Source organism: Mirounga leonina, unplaced genomic scaffold, assembly GCF_011800145.1.
Source record: "Mirounga leonina isolate KUSES-001 unplaced genomic scaffold, KU_Mleo_1.0 Mir_128, whole genome shotgun sequence".
Classification (NCBI taxonomy): domain Eukaryota; kingdom Metazoa; phylum Chordata; class Mammalia; order Carnivora; family Phocidae; genus Mirounga; species Mirounga leonina.
The window spans coordinates 23,701,641-23,729,090 of record NW_023270320.1 but is presented as its reverse complement, the minus strand read 5'-3'; positions in this window follow the sequence as shown (position 1 = coordinate 23,729,090).

The following is a 27,450-nucleotide window of genomic DNA, read 5'->3' as shown; positions in this document are numbered from 1 at the left end:
TTCTGGCTATTTTGTTTGGTTTTAGTTATACATCAGAATTGTATTCCCTTTACCTACTGGTAAAATCTTCAGACTAAGAATCTGGAGAATCAGATGCTTGTAGAGACTGTGCTGTTTCCTAAGAAGGTGTGCCCCGCTGGGAAAATTATTTTGGCTCTCTAGGCCTTAATATTTCCCATGAGCAAAATCGAAATTGGATTGTATGACACTCTGTCATCCTAAGATCCTGAACAACGGTGATAAAATGTGGAAGGAATTTTAAAATAAGAAGATGCCTTCAGGAAACTGGTTCCTCTCCCCCCCTCCCCCGTCCCACACCTCCCTCCCCCATCAGAAAAACTCCTGAACATTCTTTGTTCCATATCACTTTGGAGGACCTCATGACTCATGACTTATCCTATCTTTTCTTCCTTCTTCTACAACCTGTAGAAGGCCAGGCCACGTCTCTTGGGTGGCATTCATCTGCACAGAGCTTCCCAGAGAGCGCATGTTAGAGCTGCAGCGGCTGAGTGGTCCTGGCCATGGAGGAGGGGCTGGATCACCAGAAGGCTCGGCTGTGGCTCTGATTAGTGAGCAGTGATGCAGCTGGGAGGCACTAGCCTGGCCAGAAGAAGGTTCTTTCACTTCTAGCCAGTTCTCAGCATTATCCACAGAATGTGCCATGCTTGTGAAGACTATGAGGATAGATAACGTAGCCTCAAGCACACTCCTCTCTCATAATTGGAAAATTCCAGGGTTGTAGGGGGAAACCTGGTGGGGTGGTGTTGCTCATCAAGCAACATGCAGCCTAACACTCACAATCTGATTGAGAAAAATGGAATTATTTTATAGTCCAGTGGGCTCCGAATGGTTATTCTACTCAGATCTTTATTGCTTGACCCTTGTTAATTTGATAAGCAATCTGTATCCCTAGTACAGAAGACAAATACATTTTATAAGAGAAGGTCTAAAATCTGAAGTGGCAATAACATAACTGAGAACATAGTTTTATTTATTTTCCTCAGTGGCAGATTGTATTTTCTGTAATTTCTGTGCAAACAAACCAATATGGTCTTCTTCTGAAGGGCCTAATTGGAATGACAAAAGTAAAGTCTCCATTGACTGCAGTACCACGGAAACAGATGGGGGGCTACAGTAATTTAATTTTACCAAGAGTTACTAGCAGAATAGATAAGCACAAACATGAGGAAACTTCTAGGATACTCCTCACACACTTTGCCCCAAAATATTGCTTCTGCTTTGGAAAAATTACTTTCCTAAAATAACACTTAATTAAAAAAAGTCTGTCCTTTTAAACAACTGTATGTACATTGAACAATAACTATATTAATAAAAGTAAATCCTCCAAAGAATAACTCTTTGGCATCCTTTTCTTTGCAAAGGTCTCTGGGAGCCATGCCAGGAAAATACAATAAAATTTACTAGCCTGGAAGTTGTGTCTTTTCTTTCCCTTTCTGTGTATCCATTGTCTGTGCCATTCTTTAAAAAAAAAAAAAATTCTTATGATTTTACTAGAAATTTGAGAACATTGCTTTATAAGGCAGAAAACTGCCTTATATTTTCAGTGTCACAGTTTTGTCTCAATGGCATATTATCGTCTCTTTGTAAAACTATCATCTTTCTTTGAAGTTGATTCCACACATTTTCAATGATCTATATTTTCCAGATACTGATGTAAACCCTTCATCACCACACTTGGCGGGGCTCGCATCCCCGCCTTGCTGCACTTCGCATGGTCTCTTCTTTTCTCTGAATCATAAGTCACGATGAGGCAAGGCCATTTCCCAAATCAATTCCTGGCAGAAGAGAAAGGGCCTCCATGCATCAGGAAACCATTTCAAAGGTTCACAGTTTATCCAAGGGCATTAATTAAACTTCTTTCATAAATAAAGGCTCAGTGCTGTCAAAAGGTAGAGTGCATGAGGAGACAATTCCAAGGCGATCGCTTCCTTCACAAGAAAGAAATGAAGCTCTTCTCAGACAGAGCCTATTAAGCACATTCACTTCCAGATTGTTATATGTAACAAATGAGTGGGAGAGACAGACAGTGGAGGAGCCCTTAATTCAAGGAACAAAGGGCGTCTTCTATATTCTTTAGCATTGTGGTCCTGTCTCTGAAGAATTCCAAGAGCACCCAAGATGGGGATAATTAAGTGAATGATTAATACCAAACCAGAGATGACTTTTTAGGTTCATTTATTATCACTTTCCTTCAGGGAGAGGATCTGTTGATCCCTTTTAGCATTGCTCCTCATGGATAAGATGAAAAATTACACAGCCCTTGTTAAACAGTTTAAAAGAATTGGAGAATTTTCTTTGCTAGGCTTTGACTGATGAGATTCTTTGCCAATTTGTAAGGGAAGAAAAATGGAAAGATTATAGGATAAACTATCATAGTCACTTTTGTTAGTGAATTTTTAGACTTAGGTCCATTTTCAGCATGGGACAAAGTGACATCAGGGGCAAGGAAATAAACAGCCTCACTTTTGTTGTCACATGTCACATGTCACATATCAAGATGAAGTGCAGGCATTAAAAAATTGTAAGTGAATATTGGGCAAACAGAGACCCAGAGCAGCTTATCCACTCACCAGGCTATACAGTATCACATATTTCTTAGATGTGAGTGAGTGACATGTCATACAAAGTGGATAATGCAGAAAGAAAAATCAGCTTAAATACATTTAACAAAAATTCAAAAGATTGGTTAATTTAAGAGATCTATTTTTTGCAAAGAAATTTTTCAACCTCGTTTTGAGTGGAGACATTATAGCTGCTAAATCTTGCAAAGGGAACTGACACAAGGGATAAAGTATAATCAATCCCCAAGCTTCAGCTTCACACTTCTATTTTTGGTCAGGAGAACTCTTTCCAGGCATCCTTTTCGGGTGGCTGGACATTTTTCCTTTCTCTCTGGACCTGTCCTCTTTTTGCCTCAGTGGCTCATACCCCCTTGAAGACACAAATAGTTAAGGACAAATAAAGAAGCAATAAAGTGGATTATTTTTAAGGTGGACATTGCCAAGGATGACCAGGCCTGGATACCGGCTGAGTAGATCAAAGCCAGGGAGAAGCATGGGGGAATCTGAACATGTCAGATGCAAGAGATGGCATCACACAGAATCCAAAGCTCCAGAGGCAGGGTTAGGGCCCAAGGTACAGAGGGATCAGGAAGAGATGGGAAATAGCTTCTGGGACTCAAACACTTGCTTTGTTTCATTCTGAGAGTATGTTTTTTGATTGAGATGGGATTGGCTTAAGAAACTAGAATTAGGATAGACTAAAGATTAAGCTACATTTAATCACATGATACCTAAATCTTCTCCTCAGTGTAAAGAGAGGTTAGTATTCTGTGTAGGGAACCATGCTATAGTAGGGGGGAGCATCTCATTCAAAACTAGGGGGAGAAATAAAAAGCCCAGGAAGAAAGTACGATTGAGGGCCTGCAGGGCCCTGGAGTTCACAATCCAGAGGAAAATTGTGGAATATAGTGTGAAGACACAGAATTCAGATGAGGGATCCAAGAATCCAGAATTGGGATACATGAAAGTAAAAATCCCACAAAATAGATGAAATTCTGACAATTTTTATCAAAAGAAGAAGACACAAATACATAATATTATGAATGAAAAGGGGCTTACACTATAAATAGAAATTAAAAAGATTATAACACTACCAATAACTATATTATTTTGAAATCTACGATGAAACAGACAAGAAAAATATAAGGGAAAATGTAAGGTGTATGTAGACATGATTTCAAGAGGGTTAAAAGCTCAAATAATCCTGTATTAGAGAAATTAATCTTCAAATCTTCAAATAAAGCAGATATATAAAAATAAAAATGTTCAAATAAAATGGCAGAACGAGGGAGTTTTACAACTCCCTTGGAAATTTTACCAAATGTTCAAAATGCAGAGTATGCTTTTTTTTTAACTTAAAAAACTCTAATGGATAGAAAAGAGGGAGTATCTAACTCATTCCACAAGAGAAGCATAACCCTTATATCAAAAGCCAAATAAGGTGTGTAAAAGGATCAATTTTACTCATTAACATAGATGTAAAAAATAATATATATTAAAAAACTAGAAAATCACATCCAATATATATTTTAAAAAAGGGCATACCAAGACAAGATAGGGTTTACCCTAAATATACAAAAAAGAATTATCTTTAAAAAATGTCCTTTACACCCCAGGCGCCTGCTGGTTAAGCGACTCAGTTGGTTAAGCGACTGCCTTCGGCTCAGGTCATGATCCTGGAGTCCCGGGATCAAGTCCCGCATCCGGCTCCCTGCTCGGCCCGGAGCCTGCTTCTGCCTCTGACCCTCCCCCCTCTCATGTGCTCTCTCTCTCTCTCATTCTCTCTGTCTCAAATAAGTAAATTAAAAAAAAAAAATCTTTAAAAAAAAATGTCCTTTACATTAAAAAACATTTAGATGGTGAGTAAAATTAATATTGAGCATTAACATATTAGAGGTTCAGAGAAATCTTGCTATGGAAAAACCTATTTAAACTTGTTCAGCTTGGATTTTTCCAAAATTTACTTTAACACTGAATTATGTTAAACTTACTATGAAGAATTCCTTAAATAAATATTTGCTCTCAAACATTTAAAAAACTAAACACAACAAACAGAATGTTTGAGTCTCTTAAAATAGATTCTACATATATAATTTATCTTTTAGAAAAATGTGTTGTGATGTATTGAAAGTAGCCCCAGGACAGGGGCCTTGAGATGGGAGCTGTAGCCCTTGTCCTTGCTGCTAATGAGATAAATGACTTTTAGATTTACCTGCATCCAAGCTTTCTAAAATACAAATTGAAGAGGCTGGATTATATAATCTTCATAATTCTTTCACCTTTTCAGAGCTTTTCATTCCCTAGACTAGAAAGATATAAATTTTTTACACTTACAATTTGTGTATATTTTTGTTTGTGTACTTTAATGAGACTTGCTAAATCAAAGGTCTTCTACCATTTTGATAAATGGTGTGGAATCAATTAACCTAACCAAAAAATAGTTCAGACAATGTAAGCCTCTAACAACTATGATCCAGAGCCCAAGAGAAACTGTAAGGTGCTCCATTCTAAGTATCTGGCACTTTGGCATCTTTATTCTCTTATGCCTACCTTGAAATAAGCATGTTCACTTTAGGCTCATTTGGACACTGCTTTTTGGATGGATACATAATTTTATATTCATGCTGATTTCATGATAAAAAATAACACACCATTAAACTTTTTCATTTAAAGATATTACCAATTTCTGTGTGCAACATATAGCCCCCTCAGATCTCTGACTCTCATCTGGAACCTGAGTTCCAACCTCTCCCCGAGTGATGCTCTATTCCATAGAATCAAAATGTCTTCTAGCTAGAAGAATACCTGACCAATAGTAGGTAATGAATAAATGATTTTATTTATTTTTTATTTTATTATTTTTTAAAGATTTTATTTATTCATTTTGACAGAGAGAGAGAGAGACAGCGAGAGAGGGAACACAAGCAGGGGGGAATGCAAGAGGGAGAAGCAGGTTTCCCACCGAGCAGAGAGCCCGATGTGGGGCTCGATCCCAGGACCCTGGGATCATGACCTGAGCCGAAGGCAGATGCTTAATGACTGAGCCACCCAGGCGCCCTGAATAAATGATTTTAAAGAATCAAATTGGTGATGATGAGAACATTATATTCTATACTGACTCCCCATACCTGCTCTTGAAGACAAGATTTTTTCCTTCTTTTTTAAATTGTGGTGTTCCTAGTCTTCAAAACAGATCTATGCCCATAGAAGATGGATTAATAAAGTAATTATTGTAGTTGTTAAAGTGAATAACAAAGGCTGTTCAATCTCATATGATAGATATTGATTAAACACATCTCATATGTTAGCATATGATACGTGTATGAATTTTAAGTAAAGTTACGGAAGTATGTATAATACAAAGAATAAAAATAATTAAGAACTTAGGCAAAGGGGAACTGTGTATAAGAAAATAAAAAGATAGCCTCTAAGTGGTCCCCAAAGACCTTACCTTTTGGTATTCATTCCTTTGTACACTTCCCTCCCCTAGAGTGTAACCTAGAACTAGTGACTTCCATGAAATGAGTAGAATACACCAGCAGTGATGGAACATCCCTTCTAAGACCAGGTTACACAAAGACATTGACTTACATCCTATTTCCTCTCTTGCTTTCTTTTTTTTTTAAAAGATTTTTTATTTATTTATTTGAGAGAGAGAGAATGAGAGACAGAGAGCATGAGAGGGAGGAGGGTCAGAGGGAGAAGCAGACTCCCTGCCGAGCAGGGAGCCGGATGCGGGACTCGATCCCGGGACTCCAGGATCATGACCTGAGCCGAAGGCAGTCGCTTAACCAACTGAGCCACCCAGGCGCCCTCCTCTCTTGCTTTCTTACTTGCTTGCTCAAACTGCCATGCTGTGAGCTACCCTATGGAAAGGCCCCTTGGCAAGGAATGAAGGAAGGCCTCTGACCAATAGTCAGAAACTGAGGAACTCAGTCCAGCAGCCTTTGAAGTGTTGAATCCTGCCAGCAATCATGTCAGTGAGCTTGGAGGAAGATCTTCCTTCTGACAAGTCTTCAGGATGAGACTACAGCCGGACCAAAATTTGATCACAAACTAATGAGACCCTGAGGTAGAGGTGCCCAGGTAATTTGCACCGACAGAAACTGTGAGATAATAAATGTTTGTTGCTTTTAAGCCCTAATGCTTTGAGTAATTTGTTATGCAGCCTTAGCTAATGCATACAGCCAGGAATAAAATTAACACATCAAAATGTATATATTTTATTAGGTGGTTGATATACAATTGCTAGAAGCAAGCCAAAATCTCTTCTCTGAGTTAATAGAGAACCAAAGCAAGTAGAGACATGGTTTACAAGAAACGTAGTGTTCAGATGATAAATACAACATATTTGTTTAGGAGAATCATTGCTTTTTCTTCATTTTGGAGCCAGAAGAAATATTTCCCATTAGTTTTCTTAAGATGATCCTGGTAATGGACTAGGTGATGTCTTTACCATCATCACTACAATGAATAAATGATGATCCACAAGCTCACTCTCAATATCTAACATCTCTCAATATAGGTCAATGGCAGAGTCCTGAAGCTTTATTTATGAGTGGTTTTCCAAGAGGCTACAAAAAGAGTGCAAACACATGTTATTTTGATGGTCAAGCTTGACCTTAGAATAAAATTAGAAATTCCACACATATGGATGAATGGATGAATTCTAGCTCTATTCTTAAGAATTGGAGAGCATAAACTTTAAGGTTGTAATCAAAGGCAAGAACCAAAAGTAAAGATAATTTGTGTTGCAATTTTTAAAAAGGTCCATACTTTAAAAATAAATCAATAGGGCAGAAGGTAGGATCAAGATCCTTTTATAAAAAGTAAGTATAATATTCGATGCTTTTGCAGTATGCAACATAGACAAGGTACCACATTAGGAAGCAGTTCTTGAAAACAGGGAAAAGAAAAAGGAGTCCACCCTTCTACAGCTCTTGTAGTCAACGTTAGCTACTTGTTATGGCATGTAATCTCATCTGTGAAATATAAGAGGCCCATGGATGGTTACCAAGGCTTTCCTGGCCCCATAGTTTTAATTGTCATGAGTTTCTCTCCTTGAAACCATTCATTTTACCCTGAACCGGGAAATAACTATACAAGGTATTCAGAAATGGATAGCATTTGTTTGCCTTCACTCACCAGTAGCACATCTGCCCTCAGAAGGACAATTTTTACTTTCTTCAAAAGCAGATAACCTTAAAACAGGAACCCTTATTCCATGTGCTATTAATGACTATGTAATAATTTTTTCAATTAGAAGATTTTTATTAAATCTGCTCTCTTTCCCTTATGCCCCTGTAATTTTCTGTAAATATTATTTTTTCTGTCATACCTATCTCCTTGATATATTTGATTTCCTAGAGTACTTCAAAAATAGGCTTTCTGCTTATGTAGCCTATTAGAAGAACAGACCTCATTTTCCGCTCTGCCTTTTCCACAATATGAAAAAGGGAACATGAAATCATGGGGATTTATGGAGGCAGATTTGTCAGCCTTTTCTTATTTACTTGAACTATGAGATACAAGTTGAATTTGGGGCCCTCTTTTCAAGAACAAGTTATTTGTTATCAGATAAGTTCACGTTAGTGGATCAGACGTGGATAAGGTGTTTCTATTATAACCTCGTCAGATGTGTTAGAGTGCTCTGAGTTCTAGAATAATGGTTTGCTGTCTTGCGCAAACTTGACTTCCATTTCTCACTACCTCATTTGAATACTTTGGGACTTCTGGATAGCAAGTGTCTTTTCACATAAACCTGAACTGTCTGAGGACAGCTGAACTACTTATTGTAGCCATTTTAATAGACACAGCAGATTAGCACATGACTGCCTCAACTATTGTAAGCACTATTGGTTGAAAATACAGTCTACAAGACCCAATTAGTTATGTTATGGCTGCTCTGTAGCTTTCTGAACTCATGTGACCTTACTCCCTCATAATTGTGGTACTCTGTTGTTCAAGTAATAATCAAAACTTACAAGAAAAATAAAAAGATAATGAAAACCATTTTAAAATATGAATGTGGCATATGTGAATATGAGTCACTCATTATCCAAATTTCTTAGTTGACTTGTTCATTATTTAGATAACGATCCCAATCAGATGTGGCAATGGTGAGATCAATTGATATTATCTCAAATATACTGAAGAACATTCACATATGTGGAAAAGGGATTATCCAAAATAATTAACATTCAGCTGCAATTACAGAATGAACATATTGCCTCCTGTATCTCAGCACTGTTATGTTTTATTTTTTATGAGATTTATTTACTTAGTGACTAATCCGGGATTTTCAGTAATTTACAGTGAGGCTCCTCATCATTAGTGTGAATTAACAAAATGCTTCTGTTGTCCTTGGTAATTAGTTTGAGTAGGAAATGAGGAAAAAGACAACACATTTTGAGGGCTGCTCAATACTACCTTTATCTTTCTTTAATGTCTGGGAGCTAAATATGGAATTTTAATTTCCTCCCTAATTATCGAGGAGTCTTTTGCTAAATGGGCATATCCCCCAGGCACACTTGCTTATTTTCACAATCTGTATTTTCACTTCACTCTTTTGAAATACATTATTTATGAACTTGCACAGTAGTTCACAAACATTTCTTGAGGAAAGAAGGAAAAACTAACCAATGCTAAATAGCAAGTGAAGGGTGCACCTGGGTGGCTCAGTCAGTTGAGCATCCAGCTCTTGATTTCAGCTCAGGTCACGATCTCAGGGTTGTGGGATCAGGCTCCACACTCAGCGGGGAGTCTGCTTGAGGGTTCTCCCTCTTCCTCTCCTCTTACCCCTCCCCCCACTCACTCTTTCTCTAAAATAAATAAATAAAATCTTAAAAAAAAAAGTAGCAACTGAGGGTGTTAAGCCTTTTTCAATGACATCATCTCCTAGGGTCTTCCTGTTATCCCTTTGAAATGATGTGAGGCTTGCTGATGTTGTTACTTCCCCAGTGTCCCAGGTAGGTAAACTAAGATTTACACTTAGGTTTAGAAGCCACAATCATTGTGATAAAGCAGCACATTCTTTTACTCGTCCTGACTTGGCTTAAATGTGGTCATCTCATCGGCATCTATTCTCAGTTACCCTCTATCATGTGATGCTTCATAGTTTTTGTACCTTTAACTGGTCACGGAATACGAGATAGTAAAGCTCTTATACCTCTGTCTCCCGTTGACTTTGCAGATTCCATGGAAACTAGTTCTGTGGTAACCAAAATTGTTCTGATATTAGTATCATTGGGCATTTTTAGCCCAAGTAGAATATGTAAAATTTGAGTTAAAACTGTCCCTACAGTGTGTATCTACAATCCCACTGATTCTAACAAGCCAGGCAAAGGCTTGTCATTTTGATTAAATTGTCAACATAATAATAATGCTGACAGTCATAATGGCAGCTATGCTTTATTGGTTGTGATGTATATTATGGACTTTTAATCAACAAAAACATTGCTAGTAGGTTATAATTATCTGAGTTTTTCAAATGAGAAAAAAGTGGTACAGCATGGTTAAGAAATTCACCCCAGGTTTCCTAGCTACTAAGTGGCAGTGTTTAACTAATATTTTCAACTTGCCCTTCATTGGTTAACATTTTCTATTTTCCTGATATTAGTTATATGTACTATTCTCTCCTAATATTGCCCTTTGATATTGCATTTATTGTGTTAAGATTTTTTTGTCTGTTCTACCAAGAATTATAATGTTGAGTGCTGAAATGATTTTGAAATCAGTAGTAATGTTTTATACAAGGAGAATTTTGAAAATCCACAATCCTTCATCTTACTAAGAAATTAAGATAAAAAATATATCAGTTCTGCGGTGCCTGGGTGGCTCAGTCAGTTAGGCATCTGCCTTTGGCTCAGGTCATTATCCCAGGATCCTGGGATTGAGCCCCACATCGGGGTCCTTGTGGGGAGTCTGCTTCTCCCTCTCCCTCTGCTGCTCCCCCTGCTTGTGCTCTCTCTCTCTCACTCTCTGTCAAATAAATAAAATCTTTTAAAAAAATACCAGTCTTGCTATTTACACAAAGCAGAAAACAGACCCTTTTGCTTTATAATCTATTTTCCCCATATGGTTCTTGCTGCATGCCTGGAGAGGGTCATCTCTGGATTCTCAGATGAGTATTGTTCAGAAATTTGGGTAGTTCAGACTCATAGGTTGTGACTGTTCACATGGATAACTAACTATGAGGACAGTGAGATGAACTTAGATTAAAACAAATGAAAATGTCATGTGCTTGTGGTTAGATTATTGCCCTCACTGTGGTCAATGGTCACACATGGGGATCTAGCTATAACTTTAGAAGGGAGACTGATTAAGGACAAGTATTCATGATAACAAGTCTGTAAATAGCCAAAGCTTACCCCAAATTACCCTTTACTATTCAAAAATATTGAAAAGAGAAAATTATCAGAGGATTTATTTAATATGGCTAAAAATAATTTTTAGGACCACTCTTATCCAGTGGTCTTCCAAAGCTTCAATAGCACAGTGCCAATTTATACATATATTTATACATTCTATTCATCCAGCCTATTAGGTGCATTATTAAACATATACAAAAACAGAAAATAAAAATTTCAAAGTAAAATATTTTCTTTCTGTGATCCTAATGTATTGTCTTATGACCTCTCTTCCCTTGGATTTTTACCTTCCAATAGGAGCCTGATCCAAATTTTTGCCTTCACAAAGTAGATTATACAGCTTAAAGCTGTAATTTGGTGTTTTTAGTTCTAATCTTACTATGTTAGGTAAACTCTGAATTTTCCCTAGGAAAGTAACAAATAGGAGCTAAGCCTCTTATTTTACAAATTCCCCAAACTGTGATATAAACTTGATTGGAGCAAAAATGTTCCTATTAATACTATGCATCACCCATATAACCTCCATTGAATGTGTCAGGTCCTCAAAGAGATGATCCATTCAGGAGTTGGATAAAAGGAAAGTATCCAAGTGGCACATCTGCTTATCTTCTTATCCTCTGCTGCCAACATGAAAGGTGGGGTGGGGAGGTGGGGGTGGATAAGTGTAGGAAACAAGGAAACTACAAAAATAGGGAGGAAAAGAGAAAGAAGGGGGGAGAGAGGAATGAAAACAAATAAAGACATTTGTGAGGATACTGTGAGGACATTATTTACTCTTGAGTAGGGCAAAGTGGAAGCCAATTAGGCCACGGGAGACCCAGAATGCCCCTTCACTTTAGCAACCCTCTGTGATGGCTTCTGTCCCAGCTGAGTGGGGAAAATGGTTGCATAAATTGCCCAGAGTGGTATTGAAATCTATCTCCTGGAGGATTCTGGAATATGTCTCTATTTGAAGAACCTCGTGACTGTGACAATGACAAATATCCATTTCAGGACATTGAGAGATGGTGTTAAGCTGTGGAAATACAGGGCTTTGTGATTCACATACTGCAGAATATATGCCTATTGATTTTTCTTTTCTTCGAAGAAAATGTCCCTTTGCTACATTATGGCTGCAAAATTGGAAAGTACAACTTTTGTTTTGTTTTGTTTTCAATTGATTTGATTTGATTTTCCGAAAGAAGAAGTGATCTATAGATTCCATTGAGGTGGATAGTTGTCACGCCAAGTGTGACACTCCTATAAGTTATCTGGCCTTTAAGACTATTGGAATCTCTGACACATGAGTGATAGATACATTCTGAGGAGGATTTACTCTCCGAGAGGATTCTCCACTCCTCCCCCAAATTTCAGAGGGACAAAAATAACCAAGAGCTAGGAAATGATAAGCCTCAATATATTTTTAAGATTAATATTCTCATATTCATTACAAGAGAGTAAAACTCATAAAAATAATCCACATGTTGATGCTATTCACACCTTTATCATCAGCATCATCACGGAGTTATCTTGTGAGGCAAATTAATCTATCATATACCTATAAGTGTATTTCTATCTAACCTGTTAGTCTTAGGCCTTTCTTTAGTGGTTGAAAAGAAATCAACAGAAGTTATTTATTTTTTAAATGTATTTTAATGTAGTATAAATATATTTGATAAAAATACTTTTATATATGTGATTTATGGCATATGAAAATCATCTCTTGTTGGCTGTTTTCAAAGGTCTATTCTCTTGATGCTAATTGAAATCTAAATGAGAAAATAAAACCAAAAACTCCAGAATAGATGTCTTAGGACAAGGATTTGCAGCCCTTTAAATCATTATCTGCATGATGAATTGCACAGGAAGGAGTCACAGCAATTGAATTCAAAGTAAGAGGTTTCTGCAATAGTCACATTTTAAAATTCCCCATCAACACTTAATTCTTAGTGTGAAAAAAACTTTGGGCTCTTTATTAGCTAACTTGAATATATTCTGTGATCAATATGAAGTCAGTTCTTCCAGGAGTTTATAATCCAGAAAGTATGCTTGGTATTTTGAAACCTCTTTGGAGTCACGTAGGATTATTTCATCAATGATTACTCTTTTTAAAAGGAGAATGTTACCAGTTAACTTGTTCTGTGAGATAACTCAGTGAAGTGATAAGAAACTTGGAATAAGTAATCGTGTTTTAATCCCAGGTCTTTTTTTTTTTTTTTAAAGATTTTATTTATTTGAGAGAGAGAGAGAGAGAGAGAGAGAGAGAACAAGGGGGGGAGGGGCAGCAGGAGAGGGAGAAGCAGACTTCCCACTGAGCATGGAGTCCGACATGGGGTTTGATCCCAGAACCTTGGGATCATGACCAGAGCTGAAGGCAGACACTTAAACTGACTGAGCCACCAGGCACCCCAATCCCAGGTCTTCTTAAATAATTTTTTAAAGATTTTATTTTATTTTATTTTAGAGAGAGAGAGAGAGTGCGGGCGTTGGGGAGGGGCAGAAGGAGAGGGAGAAAATCTCAAGCAGAATCCCTTGCTAAGTATGGAGCTCAACACGGGGCTCAATCTCATGACCCAGAGATCATAACCTGAGCGGAAACCAAGAGTCGGATGCTTAAATAACTTCTACAACAACCTTGGAAAAATAATTTAACATGCTTTCCCCAATTCCTGAAACAGAGCAGGATTGTATTTAACTTATAGCACAAGAATTTTGGGAGACTCAAAAATGTTGATAATATGAATCAGGATGAAAATAAAAACTGCCTCATGTCCTACATCCTTAAAAAAAGTTGGAAGTTGTTGAAAATTACGTAAGAAATGAATTCTTAAGATTTTCCCCCTTTGTTTGTATCACATGGGGATTTGTGGTAACAAAAGAATAAACTTTTAGAACTGGAAAAACCTTAGAAATAATCCATTTTACAAATGAAGAACTTAAGATCAAAACAAGTAAAATGGAGGGCTCAAATCCATACACATAGTTGAAATGTACTCCAACTTCCTGCTGAAGTTATCCTTAGCTTTCAGATAAGATTGAAAATGGTAGTCATGCAGCATTATGCCTTCTCTCAGTGAACCCCACTTCAACCTTATGATGTGAAGTTTGGCAGGGCAGAAGCTTCCATGTTCTTTTGTGACAATGATTTCCTGGCAGCAGTTGATTGGTCTGGGGATATTGATGATGATGATGATGAAGATGGTGATAAAAACAGCCATCACTTATTCCAGGGTTACCATAAGCCCTACTTAAAGGGCTTTCTTGGGGCGCCTGGGTGGCTCAGTTGGTTAAGCGACTGCCTTCGGCTCAGGTCATGATCCTGGAGTCCCGGGATCGAGTCCCCCGTCGGGCTCCCTGCTCAGCAGGGAGTCTGCTTCTCCCTCTGACCCTCCCCTCTCTCATTCTCTCTCTGTCTCTCAAATAAATAAATAAATAAAATTAAAAAAAAAAAAGGGCTTTCTTAAGCCCTTAAGATGCATAAATTTGTTTAATCCTCTATAGCGCGTTGGGATAGCTGCTATATCGTTTACATTTTCCAAATGGAGAGACTGAAATAGAGAGGTTAAGGGCTTTACCAAAAATCATGCACCTGGGAAGGGGCAGAGCTGTAATTCAGTGTGGCTCCAGAGTCTGTGCACTAGATATGAAGGTGCTAAGTCAAGGCACTCCCAGTATAAACTCCTTAGAAGATGAAGCAGTATTATAAAGAAAGGTACGTAAAACTATCTTCTGAAGTGGTTAGCACTTTATTATTTTTATTCTTGCTTTCTTTCATGTAACCAGTATTCATGACTCCCTTCTCTGTGCCAGGCTCTAGGTTCCATGGGGCTTATAAGCAGTGAACAAAAAATAAACATAGGCCGGGGGGCGCCTGGGTGGCTCAGTCGTTAAGCGTCTGCCTTCGGCTCAGGTCATGATTCCAGGTCCTGGGATCGAGCTCCGCATCGGGCTCCCTGCTCCGCGGGAAGCCTGCTTCTCCCTCTCCCGCCCCCCGTGCTTGTGTTCCCTCTCTCGCTGTGTCTCTCTCTCTGTCAAATAAATAAATAAAATCTTTAAAAAAAAAAAAAATAAACATAGGCCCCATCCCAACAGAACTTAAATGCTCATGGAGAGAAGCTGAAAACCAAGAAACAAATAAACAAGTAAGCATGCACTAGTTGTAAGTGCTCTGAAGGAAAGTGTGGTATGCAGTGCCAGAGAGCTCTCTCCTTTTGGTGGAGATGTGGAGGCTGAAGTCTGAATGGCAAGATGAGTAAGCTGCGTGAAGATCTAGGGCAGGAGAGTTCTTGGTCCAAGTTACAGCAAAGGCCCGGTGTCAGGAAGGCATGGGTAGCAGCTGAGGAACAGAAAGCGGGCCTGCATGGCTGTGGATAACTAAGATGGCCGGGAAGGAGAGTTGGAGGGAGGAGGTGAGTATGGAGGGGCAGCCTGGGCCAACACATTTGGGTTTTATTGGAAGTCACTGGAGGGTTTGAAGTAGGGAGCAATGTGATTTGGCTTATGCATTTCTGTTCTAAAACAGAGATAGGCAAACATTTTCTATAAAGACCAGAAAGTAGATATTTCAGGCTTTGTGGACTTTCTTGTGGACTCTTACGTGGACACTACCGTGACTGTTCCATTCTGCAGCTGTGGTGTGAAAGTCGCCATAAGCAATACACAAACGAACAAATATGGTTGTGCTCCCGTGAAACTTGATGTACAGAATAGTTTGCTGACCTCTCTTCTTTTATTTATTTATTTATTTATTTATTTATTTATTTATTTATTTATTTATTTATTTATTTCACAGAGAGAGAGACAGTGAGAGCAGGAACACAAGCAGGGGGAGTGGGAGAGGGAGAAGCAGGCTTCCCGCAGAGCAGGGAGCCTGACATGGGACTCAATCCCAGGACCCTGGGATCATGACCCGAGCTGAAGGCAGACGCTTAACGACTGAGCCACCCAGGCGCCCCTGCTGACCTCTCTTCTAAAAGATCATCTTGGCTACTATGGAGATATGATGAAGATCTGACAATTATAAAGAATCAGAATCCCCTGTGTAGTTCAGAGAGGTATACGCTCAGGGTGGGGTCATATTCAGAGTAATGCTGATCTCACTCCAAACACACCTGTGAAGTAATTGTAAATCTTCACAGAGGAGCCTCAAAAAAACATGTTAAGGAAGATTTCCTTTCATAATAGATAAGCCCTCCTAACATCCTTCTTGATCACTGTTTTCCCCAATCTCACACACAGAGCTGTCGCCTAGATTTTTCTTCCTCTCTCCAAACTCACCAAATCCAGCTCACATCCACTCTAATCTTTTCTCCCATTAATTCTTCAGAATCTACTATTTATGCCAACAGTTTTCAGTGTTCATTGACTCCACCACTTTTTCGATTACCCATAATCCTCAACATGTCTACTCTTGCTCCTTCCATGTTTTAATTTACATTGACCATAAATCTAATCAATCTCTTGCAAACAGCCTTGACTTCCTTGCTACTCTTTCCCAACACTGTTTTTACCAGCAAAATCCCCAGATTGGTAAAATCCAACGATCTGTGTACACTGGTTTCCTGAGCTCTGTCTAGTTCCATGTCCACGATTCCCCCTGACAGCCTACCTGCCCCTAATCCCAGCTCCTGCCCCCATACAGTTTGCTTTGAAACAGTAGTTTTATGCCTTTTCCCCTCTCTGCTACCTCCAATATCCCCATGTAATTTAAGATTTCAGCAAATGACATTGTCACGTATTTTAACTGGGAAAACAGAAGTTCTCAGAAGACAGCTTTCTTTTTCCACTATCAAATCCATCTAAACACTTCTATCTCTAGCCACATGTCCTGCCTTCCCTTCCCTCCTGTGATAGTGGATGAAGGGCTCCAGCTCCCATAAAAGGCAGGTCCTTCACTGGTGTTCTGGATCTCGTCCTTCTCCACTTAGGATTTTACCCAACAAATGATGGTTTGGTTTGGTTTTGTGTTTTGCATTTCAGTGTTACATTCTCTTCTGGATTATTATCATCCACTTGTTTTAATATTTCCTGGCTTAAGAAAACCCTCATTTGGGCTTACTAACCCGTATCTCCCTATAGCGACTGTCCTAGTTCCCCTCGTCTTCATCCCACATTGTCTACACAACCCACACCGTTTGGGCTTCCATTACTACCAATCTGCCAAAACTATCTTGTCAAGGTCACCAGTGACCTTCATGTTATGCAAGCCAAGGGTCAATTCTCTAACACTGTCAAACTTTCTCTCTCAGAAGCATGCCTTCTTGAAATGGTTTTCCACAACATCACAATTTCATGGCTTTCTTTTTCTTACTTCACTGATACCTGTGTTTTTCAATGTCTACGTTGTCTTTTCTTTCTGTGCTTGGCACCTTAATACTTGGGTCTCAGAGTTTGGTGCTCAGGCCCTCTACACATCAGGATCCAAAACCTCTCCTCTAGGGTATCTCATCTAATATTAAGGTTTTAATACTGTCTACATGTTTAAGACTCTGACATCTATCTCTTCAGCCCAACTTCTCCAAAATCATGAGGTCACCTGCCTATTTGACATCACCAGCCAGATGGCTAAGAGAGGAGCTCAAATTTAGCATAGCCAAAAGAAAACTCATGTTGATTTTTATCACCTAATTTATTTCTCCTATCTTTCCATCATCCAGTTGCTCAAGACTAAAACCTAGAAACTATCCTTGGTACTTCAATTACCTTCAGTTTCCATATCTAACCCAACACTGAGTCTTGTCAACTTTATCTCCAAACTATATCTGGTACTATTCCACTTTTCTCTTAACCTCCACTGTGATCATCATATTCCACGTTACTCTTGTCACAGCGTGGGATGCAAAAACTTCCTACCCAGTGTCCTGTTTCCATTTTGCCACAAGAAATCATTTTTAAAAAATAAGGTAGCATGATTTTTTAGTAACCTGAAGCAGATCATATTTTATTCCTATTCAGAATCTTTCAATGGCTTCTACTGTCTTTAGATTCAAATGAATCAAATTGAAATCCTCCCTCATTACCGACAAGGGTCTGATTCTTTCTCCATCTTCATCTCTACTATTCTCCCTCTCACCCCTTACATTCCAGCTAATAGGTACTGCCTGTCACATCATTATCTTATCTCCATTTTGCCAAGGCCTCTTCAGATCATCCAATCTAAAATAATTCCTTACCAGGTAATTTTAACAATATTACTCTGTATTACTTTTCTAGGAACCTTTGATCTTGTCTGAAATGATTTTGTTTACACAGGTACATAAAAGTGGGGACCTCATCTGTTTAGTTTCACCAGGACCTAGAACTATCCAGCATGACATAGGGACTCAATAAATATCTGTTTAATATATGGGCTCTACTTACTCTCATTAGTTCTCCAACACTACATCTTTTTCATCTTTATTTTTTCTCTTTTTAAATCTTTATTCTGCATGATAAAGGCCCAAGAATTGGTCAGGAAGAAACAGACTTCTTGTCTGTAGACAGAAAGTATGGATAGTCCATGACCATATTAATATTTGTTTCCAATAATTAATAAAAAGCCACATTTATTGAGTTTTCTTATGTCTTTTATTTCTTTTTTTTTTAAAGATTTTATCTATTTATTTGAGAGAGAGAGAGACAGAGTGAGCACAAGTGGGGCAGGGAGGGGTGAGAGGCAGAGGGAGAGGGAGAAGCAGACTCCCTGCTGAGCAATGAGTCCGGCAAGGGGCTTGATCCCAGGATTCCGGGATCATGACCTGAGCCAAAGGCAGATGCTTAACCAATGGAGCCACTCTATTTCTTTTTATATCATCTAATTTATCCTTCCAATCATCTTGGAATATGTACTATTAAAATGGAATATTAGGGTTTTTTGCCTGTTATCTCCTCCTTAAGAGAGCATCCCTTCTTTATTCGGCAGTAATTCTTTTTTTTTTTTTTTAAGATTTTATTTATTTGAGAGAGAGAATGAGATAGAGAGAGCATGAGAGGGGGGAGGGTCAGAGGGAGAAGCAGACTCCCTGCTGAGCAGGGAGCCCGATGTGGGACTCGATCCCGGGACTCCAGGGTCATGACCTGAGCTGAAGGCAGTCGCCCAACCAACTGAGCCACCCAGGCGCCCATTCGGCAGTAATTCTGCTGGAACCCTGTGGTCAGGTAGAATTCATCTTGCTTCCCTAGACCAAAAGCTTGGAGCCATGACCTGGACAATCAGCGTTCTCCTTCTCCCTGGAAACCATGGTTGGCTCAGGCTGGTCACATGACCGAAGCATAACTAAGTGCTCCTCTCTAGGAATTAAAGAGTAGGAAAGTTGCTATATTTTCTCCGGCAGTTCTGGAATTATATGGGCCATTAGGAGCTAGCCACTTTCTAACCATGTTTATAGGCTCTGGCAACTGGCTGGGAGTGAAGCCAACCTGGGGAAAATAGTCTTGAGTGATGGAAAGAGAGAGAGGAAGAGCTATTGTTAGAGCACATGGATACCACTTGAGTAAGTTAGCACTTACCATCTTTAGCACTTTTCAATAAACCATGGTAATAAGTTCCTTTTTTGCACTTAAACTAATTTGAATTGCATTTCTAAAACTTATACCCTTTAAAGTCAACTAATTCATCTTTTATTCTCATTTTACAGATGGATAAAATGAAGCTCAGAAAAGTTAAGAAACTTGCTGGAAAGGAAATATTTGAGCAAGCATCTTTGACTTTAAGTCCTATGCTCTTATTCATTATACTATATTTCAATATATCAGCACACTCAGAAAACCTTCATGGATTACACTCTGAAATTTCATTTTTATAAAATATTCCTTTCAAAATTTGATTCTAATGATAAATAGAATAGGTCTAGTATGGACCAGAATTTCAATTGTTTTGATATTTAAGATTTTTTTCCACTTTAAATGTTTTAGTAGATTTTTCCCTTTGGTGTAAATCCAAGTTTCTGCACAGGAAAAAAAATATATTACATTAGCATAATGTTTTGAATTTTATATTTGTTTTTTATTCTGATTTTCTCAATACCCATTATCTAGTTATTGGAATGAAACTCAACTAAATGATGGAATCAAAAGCAATTGAAAATTAGGTGGAATTATATAGATGTCAAGTGAAGTGTTCATAAAATTTATAAATCAATACTCACGATTGAAGTAAATGTGCAAAATCAATTACTAAGAGAGCATCCTATCTTTTAGGAAAGTAAAATGTAAAAAAAAATTATTCTCTCCTATATTGGTTGCTTTCCAAATTCCATAGAATTAACATGAGAGACTAATGGACTTACAGTAGAAAAAATAAAAGGTACTTAAATTCTCATTTCATACTATTGGTAAGTATTCCAGAATGTACAAGTAAGTGAAATTAACAGTAGCTAATGCAGGAACAGGAACGAACAAACTAGAACATTTTCTGACTTATAGGGGAGGTTGATAGAACTCAAAGGTTATGCATACTGAATTACACATTCACAGCCTCATCATGTATCATTCTAATTTTTATAGATGGTTGTACTACTGTCCACTCAGTTCACCACACCAGGAAACTCTGCCGTCTTAGATTTCTCTCTCTTTTCAGTTCAACTTCTATTATCATTTCAACTTGGCCTTCTTGTCTTATTGATTTTTTTCCAGCTTTACTGAGAAATAATTGACAACTAAAATTGTGAGATACTTAAAGTGACAATGTGATGATCGGATCTACACTGTGAAAGGGAACCCCCCCGCCTCCCGCCATGAGTTACTTAACACATCCATCACTTCACATATTTATCCCCTACCTTTTTGTTTTTGGTGAGAATATCCAAGTTCGACTGTCTTAGCAAATTTCAGTTATACAACACGATGGTATCAGTTGTAGTCATGTTATATATTAGATCCTCAGACCTTATTCATCTTATAACTGAAAGTTTGTACCATTTCACCAGCCTCTCCCTATTTCCCCCAGCCCCTACTGATTCTTTTTTTTTTTTTTTTAGAGATTTTATTTATTTATTTGAGACAGAGAGAATGAGAGGGAGGAGGGTCAGAGGGAGAAGCAGACTCCCTGCCGAGCAGGGAGCCCGATGCGGGACTCGATCCCGGGACTCCAGGATCATGACCTGAGCCGAAGGCAGTCGCTTAACCAACTGAGCCACCCAGGCGCCCCGCCCCTACTGATTCTTAAAGAGACTGGTCACTGCCCTGGCTCAGCATCTCTTGCTTGTTTGATGGCAGTGTCTCATCTTCTTATTAGGCTTTAATAAGCTCTGCCTATTACAGTCCAGTCTCCATCAAGCTGCTAAGTGATTATTTAAAAGCACAGAATTGACCATGTCACTTTTTAGGTTTAATACCCTTGAAATCACAGTTACTTGAAGGATAAGGTTCATTCCAAGAAGTATTTATCTGTTAGTCACCTTACTTGGAGATGGGGTACAATGTGACATAAGATCTGGGCCTTCCCCGAAAGGAAGGTGCGTGACTGGGGAGCTATGGAGGCAGCCAAAACCAGATCATTTCCATATAATATGGAAGGTGTTACTACAAAGGGAACACAAAGTGTAATGGAGCTCAATGCAGGCAGACTTAGCATAGCCTGGATTTTCAGGAGGGCTTCCTGGAGAGAGGATGTCTGAGTTAAGGTATAATAAGTCATCCAGGCTCAGAAGGAAGGGAAGCATAAAAGATTATCCAGGTAGATATAGGATCAGAAGAATCTGTGTCAAAGGATATAGCAGAGCATTTCTCAATAACTGCAAGCAATTCAGTATTTTGAAAACACAAGAGATGAGGCAGGAAGTCGAGGTTCTGAAGGATGGAGAAGGAAGTAGAAATGAGGCCTCATGAAGATCACATACATGACACCATCATTCAGCACCTGCTGATTGTTCTGTGGGCCAGATATTTTGCTGAGGATACAGAGTAAACTTGAAGAAGCAACTATAGTTAATAACACTGTATTGTATAGTTGAAATTTGCTAAGAGAATAGAACTTAAGTGTTCTCCCCTCTAAAAAAAATTAAAAAGAGAGATAAATATATGAAGTGATGGAGAAGATAATGACCTAGATGGAGGGGATCCTTTCACAACATAAACAGACATCAAGCTATCAAAGTGTACACTTTAAATATTCTGTAATTTTGTCTATTATACCTTAGAAAAGCTGGAAAAAACCTGAAAGAAAGAGAAGAAACTCTCCTTTCAAAGAAAGCAATCTAGCGGATAGCACTAGGAAGTGATGTTGAGTTTGTTCTATTTAGTAGAACCTCTGCACACAGAGCAAAGAATTCTAACTCTAGATCACTGCCCTGGTGTTTCTTTGTTGGGAAGCTTCCTCAGATGGTTGGGAGTCCTTGTCTGGAATTTCCTGGTGCCCCCTTTAGTTGTTGCAGAGAAGACGTATGACACCTGGGCTGTGGCAGGGTCTCCTGGAGGGGAGCTGGCCCTTCCATCTGCCTTTGCAGAGTATCCTACAGCGAGGGTCAGAGAACAGACCTGAATTCTCCAACACTCCGTAAGTTCTTCAAGGGATGATGTAAAACTCCTGTCCCTCTCTCCACTGCTTTCTCTGTTCTTCCACAAGTGGATGGAATACGAACCTGATCAGAGTGCAGCGTTAGGAAACACTTGATTGGCCACATTTATTTATTAAACAAGTGTGTCTCATCAGCTCCCTTCTCCATAAAGCTGGCTAGACAAGAAAGCCAGTATGTATCTACCTTTGTTACCTCCTTTTCTTTACATGTGAGCAGTACTTGCTTTAGTTCCTTGTGGCCATCTGGTGGTAAGAGTCATTCTTAGGGGAAGAACAGATTTCATTTGGGTCTAGTTTAATCCACCTGCTCAGTTCAGTTTACCAAATATCTGCGTTTTGTGGTTTAGCCTAGTTAATAATTGAATGGCATTTTAACTTTGCTTTCATTTGTACCACTTAGGTGTCTCATCAGAGAAGGGATGGCAGGGCTCTGACAACATTCAGGTGTCCCTGGGAACTCTGGACAGAATCACATCTCATCGCCCTGGAAACCACCCTGGATAGCTTTAAATGCTCCCCTACCAGTGGGGAGTAGTAAGAAGATACTTGGTTAAAGTTCCATATACATTGATATAATTATGTAATCAAAGCAAGTGGACGGATTCACAGTCCATTTTTCATCTGTCAAATTGTTTTTATGTTACATGTGACTAATTTGATCATGGTTAGCAATTTATATGGGATTCTTCTCCCTTCCCCACTGTGATAGACTAACAAACATAACCCATTTGAACCGAGTCCCTGTGTGGAAGACCAGATCGTGTTTGCAGACTATCCTCACACTTTTCAAAAGAGAAACATTTGCTTGAAAGCCTTTTAAGGCATTTGAAGAATGAGAATCAGTGATTTCTCTTCTGGGAGAAATTGGTAAAAATTGGAGTAGCTCTTATATTACATGTAACAAAAGCTCTTGGATAGAGATATTGTTAGACTTTAGGGACAATTATCAAGGGGAAATGCTGAGCTTCCTTCATTAAAGACTTGCAGAAGTTAACTTGGTTAGACAGAATTCTTGAAATAAACAGCATTACTTTGATGAAATTCTGTGTTTTCTTCCAATACCATAATACTATGCCATATTAATAATACTTTTATGACTATATTTGGTACTACATTTACCATGAAAACTGTGACTTATAAAAACTTGTTTTTCTCAAATATACACAGTAATGGGAATCTGTAATCTATATCCCCCCTCCCTGGTACAGTTAATGTTGGCTCCTTTACTCAAAGTGCGCAATAAACCAACTGTTTCATTATGCTGATGACTCGATCAACAAAACTGCCAACTTCACAAAATGTAAAGGTTTATACATAAATGCAGAGAGGCTGTGGATTCTAGATGTTTTAACCTCTTCACATCAATTAAGAAAAATCTGCGGGGCACCTGGGTGGCTCAGTGGGTTAAGTGTCTGACTCTTGATTTCAGCTCAGGTCATGATCTCAGGGTTGTGAGATAGAGCCCCCAGCATTGGATTCTGGCCTGAGGGAGCAGCTTCCTTAAGATTCTCTCTCTTCCTCTGCCCCTTCCCCTGCTCTCTTTCTCTCACAAAAAAAGAAGAAAGAAAAATCTTCACAGCCCCATGCATTTCCTGAGTGTGTGTGTGTGTGTGTGTGTGTGTTTGGGGTGCAGGAGGATGATGGTCACTACTTTCCACAAACCATTTATACTGTAATGAAAACAAGAGGTCAGTTTCTATATAAAACATACCAGTTTTACCTTTGTTTTCTCGGAAAAGGACATACCTGCCTTAGCTTTGCCTTTAATCTTTGAAGTGCTTCTTTTCAGATAGTTAATCTCACAGTTTGATTGTGTGGCATCTTTGAAAATTTGCAGGTGGTTGTTAAAAATTTTACATTTCATTTCAGTTCCAAACCTCAAATAATACATAATTTCTTGGGTTATTATTATTTTGCAACTTAGCATTTTATCAAGATTTGCTGCCGTACAGCTGTCTGGGTACTTAACATCATGATAGAAAGTTTTCAGTAAGTTATGTAAGAATTTGAATAGCATTAACACGACCTTTTGCCCTCTGAACCTGTGTTGATTTTATGAAGTCCTTTTGCGTTCATAAACAAAATACCATTGTACCTATCAAAGATTCACTTGACTTTTTCCATGTTCTCTATAGCAAAAACTGAAACACTGTTCACTGAGGGTATATAATTTTTCATACTTAATAGGATATTGCCCAAACATAAAGTTTTTAAACTTCAGATATTATATTTCAACAATGACTGATAAATCAAAATAATTCATGTGCATGTGTATATACAGGTATACATTTGATAAATTTATAAAATGATATGAAAAATATGGAAATTCTTTGTGCCAATCTCATGAGTAGGCATAGAGAAGGAAAAATGGTTTAAGATAATATTATCTTTCCCAACACAATGAAAATTCAAAAATGTACCCAAATCCAGATGAAGTATTTAGAATGTTGGAAAGAAAAAGCAGTCATTTGTTTTCTTACACTTGCACCCTATCCAGTTCAAGATTGGAAGCAAAAATTATAGACCACTGAGGAATTGCCATGTTGGGTCACCGAGTCTAACCCCAAATTATAGACTATCTTTATCCTGATCATCATCCCCTATTTACCAACTAAATTACTTCCAGAAGCCAAATCATTCTCCAGTAGTAAATCAGGCATTTAGGAAGATACACCCATTGTTTAAAATCCCTGAACAAATCCCACGCCCTGTGTGGGGCTGTGCTTCACAGGGCAGATATTCGACACGAACCCTTAAAAGTCCCCCTCTCCTCTGCTCAGCTTGAGCTCCCGGTCTTCCCCAGACATTCTAGATGCATCGACCAAACTGGAAGAACTGTCAGAATGCCACGCCTCACGGATGGGATATACCCAGTTACGTGGTCTCTCCAGTTTTTAGCCCTGGCGATGCTGGGAGAATCTTATTATTCTTAGGATAAGAATATAGACTATAGTCTTGACACTGTGCTTTGTGCCGAACCGAGGCAGAGTAACGGGACGGTCTCCTGATGATTTTCCAAATCAGGATCGTAAAGCAGTCCTGCAGCCAACGTGTCTAAACATAAGGGGCATACTTCCTTCTAAAGAGGAAATATGTGTTCTGTGCTGCAGAATTTTCAATGTATACTTTTAGATGACTGCGCGATGCCATGTATTTGGACTAGAATAAGAAATAACTCATTTAGCCTCTGGCCTCCCAATGTTTATGTCTTTGTTGTCATGCAGACTTCCCTAAGAGTGAAGTTTTTATAAGGAAGATAAGTTTTAGGTGGCACCTTCCTTTTTCTACATTACCTTTCTCTATACATCAAAGTTTCATGGATATAAGCAGAGCTCCACAAAGATTTTGACTGTGGTATCACATAATAACATATTTTAGCTTTCAAATATTGTGTTTTACATGGATTGAAAAATGACAATCTGACTTCCTTATGGCCTCTGTTTTTCCACTTGTTTCCTCTTCCTTCTACTCTCCCCACAACCTGGGACCCCCTGGAGTAAATTAACATTAAGGATTTTATTTTGTTCTAAAAATGCCTTTCTTCCCCCTCCTCCTTCTCTTTCCTCTCTCTCTCTCTCTTTCTCTTATTTCTTCATTTTACTCTTCACAGGAGTGGGAAACAGATGCTTTTCTCTGTATATAGAATTCAAATGATCAAATGTGCTTGGGAAATAAGCTGAACTTCTAAGGGTTAAACAAAGTTCAGTCTGAGCATTTAAAGTGTGTGAAAATGAAGAGTACTAATTAATTCTATTCAGATGTCTGTGTGTGGAAACTGTCACTTTAGCAACCAATACAAGCCTATTTGCTGGGCTTTTGTTTGTTTTTTCTGTTGCACATTATGGTGGTGGTTTCAGTAGCTTTTTTGCACCAATCAGTAACAGGCCACGACCGTGAAATCAACCTTTTGTCTGCCCCAGCTGACTCTGCCTCATTCGCCCTCCTCAGATCCTGTCAACATGAAGAACAAAACAAAGCCAATGCTGGATCAAAACATACAGAAGAGTTCCTGGAACAGAGAGAAGCATTCCAGTGCCCTGTCTAATCCCTCTGACCTCTGGCTTCTCTGAACCCACTCTAGCATCTTCTAGTGATAGGAAGGCAGTTCTTAGCAGGTTCTTACCTTTGGTGCCTGCAGAGCTAAGAGAAGAGCAAGAGAATGGTGTTTTGTCTGCCTTCTGAGTACTAACTACAGTCTTGGAATAGGGTTGTGGATTACCAAGAGCCTCAGTTCTACACCTTGCTTTTACCCTTCTCAAAATAAATAAATAAATAAATAAATAAATAAATAAATAAATAAATAAATAAATAAATAAAAATAAAATGCTTTATGGGGCTTAAGTGCTTGGCCTCAGGGCAGTGGGCTCTTGCACAGTGTTGAGCAAGGTTCACGAGGGGTGAGTGAGTGGATCACAGGGAAACCTGTAATACCTGTATTCTCTATGCTTCAGATCGCTAATGGGAGCTATGCAAACATATCATTTTGATTATCTACTCCTAGGGCTATATTTATGTTCTGGTATGAACAGGGATCAAAAAACTAAGACTGTTAAACATACCTGACTGACAAAAAATAAATAAATAATAACCTTGCCTCTCTGTATGTCATTAAAGGAGTAAGACAATCATTTAAGCGACAGAAAAAAGAAATTACCTAAGACAGAAAGAAATGCCATTCATAAAGACAACCCGCCACTAACTTTATTTTTATACAACATGTGGCTTCTTATAGCATTATTTTGAAACTGTTCAGATGATGTCAAAGCTGCCCTACTTAAAAATAAAATATATTTAATAATAATAAAATAATAAAAAATAAAAAATTTTCTTAATGGCCACTTTAAAAAAATCTAATAATATTCTGATACTCCACTAAAATCCCCCAATTTTAAGATGTCCTCCCAGATTTTACATGTGTTATGTAATTATTATATAATCTTGCTGGGCAATCCTTGTCACTTCCATTTCATACAAAAGCAATCTGTGGCTCAGGGAGGTTTTAGCACGTGGTCCTGGTCACAGGGTT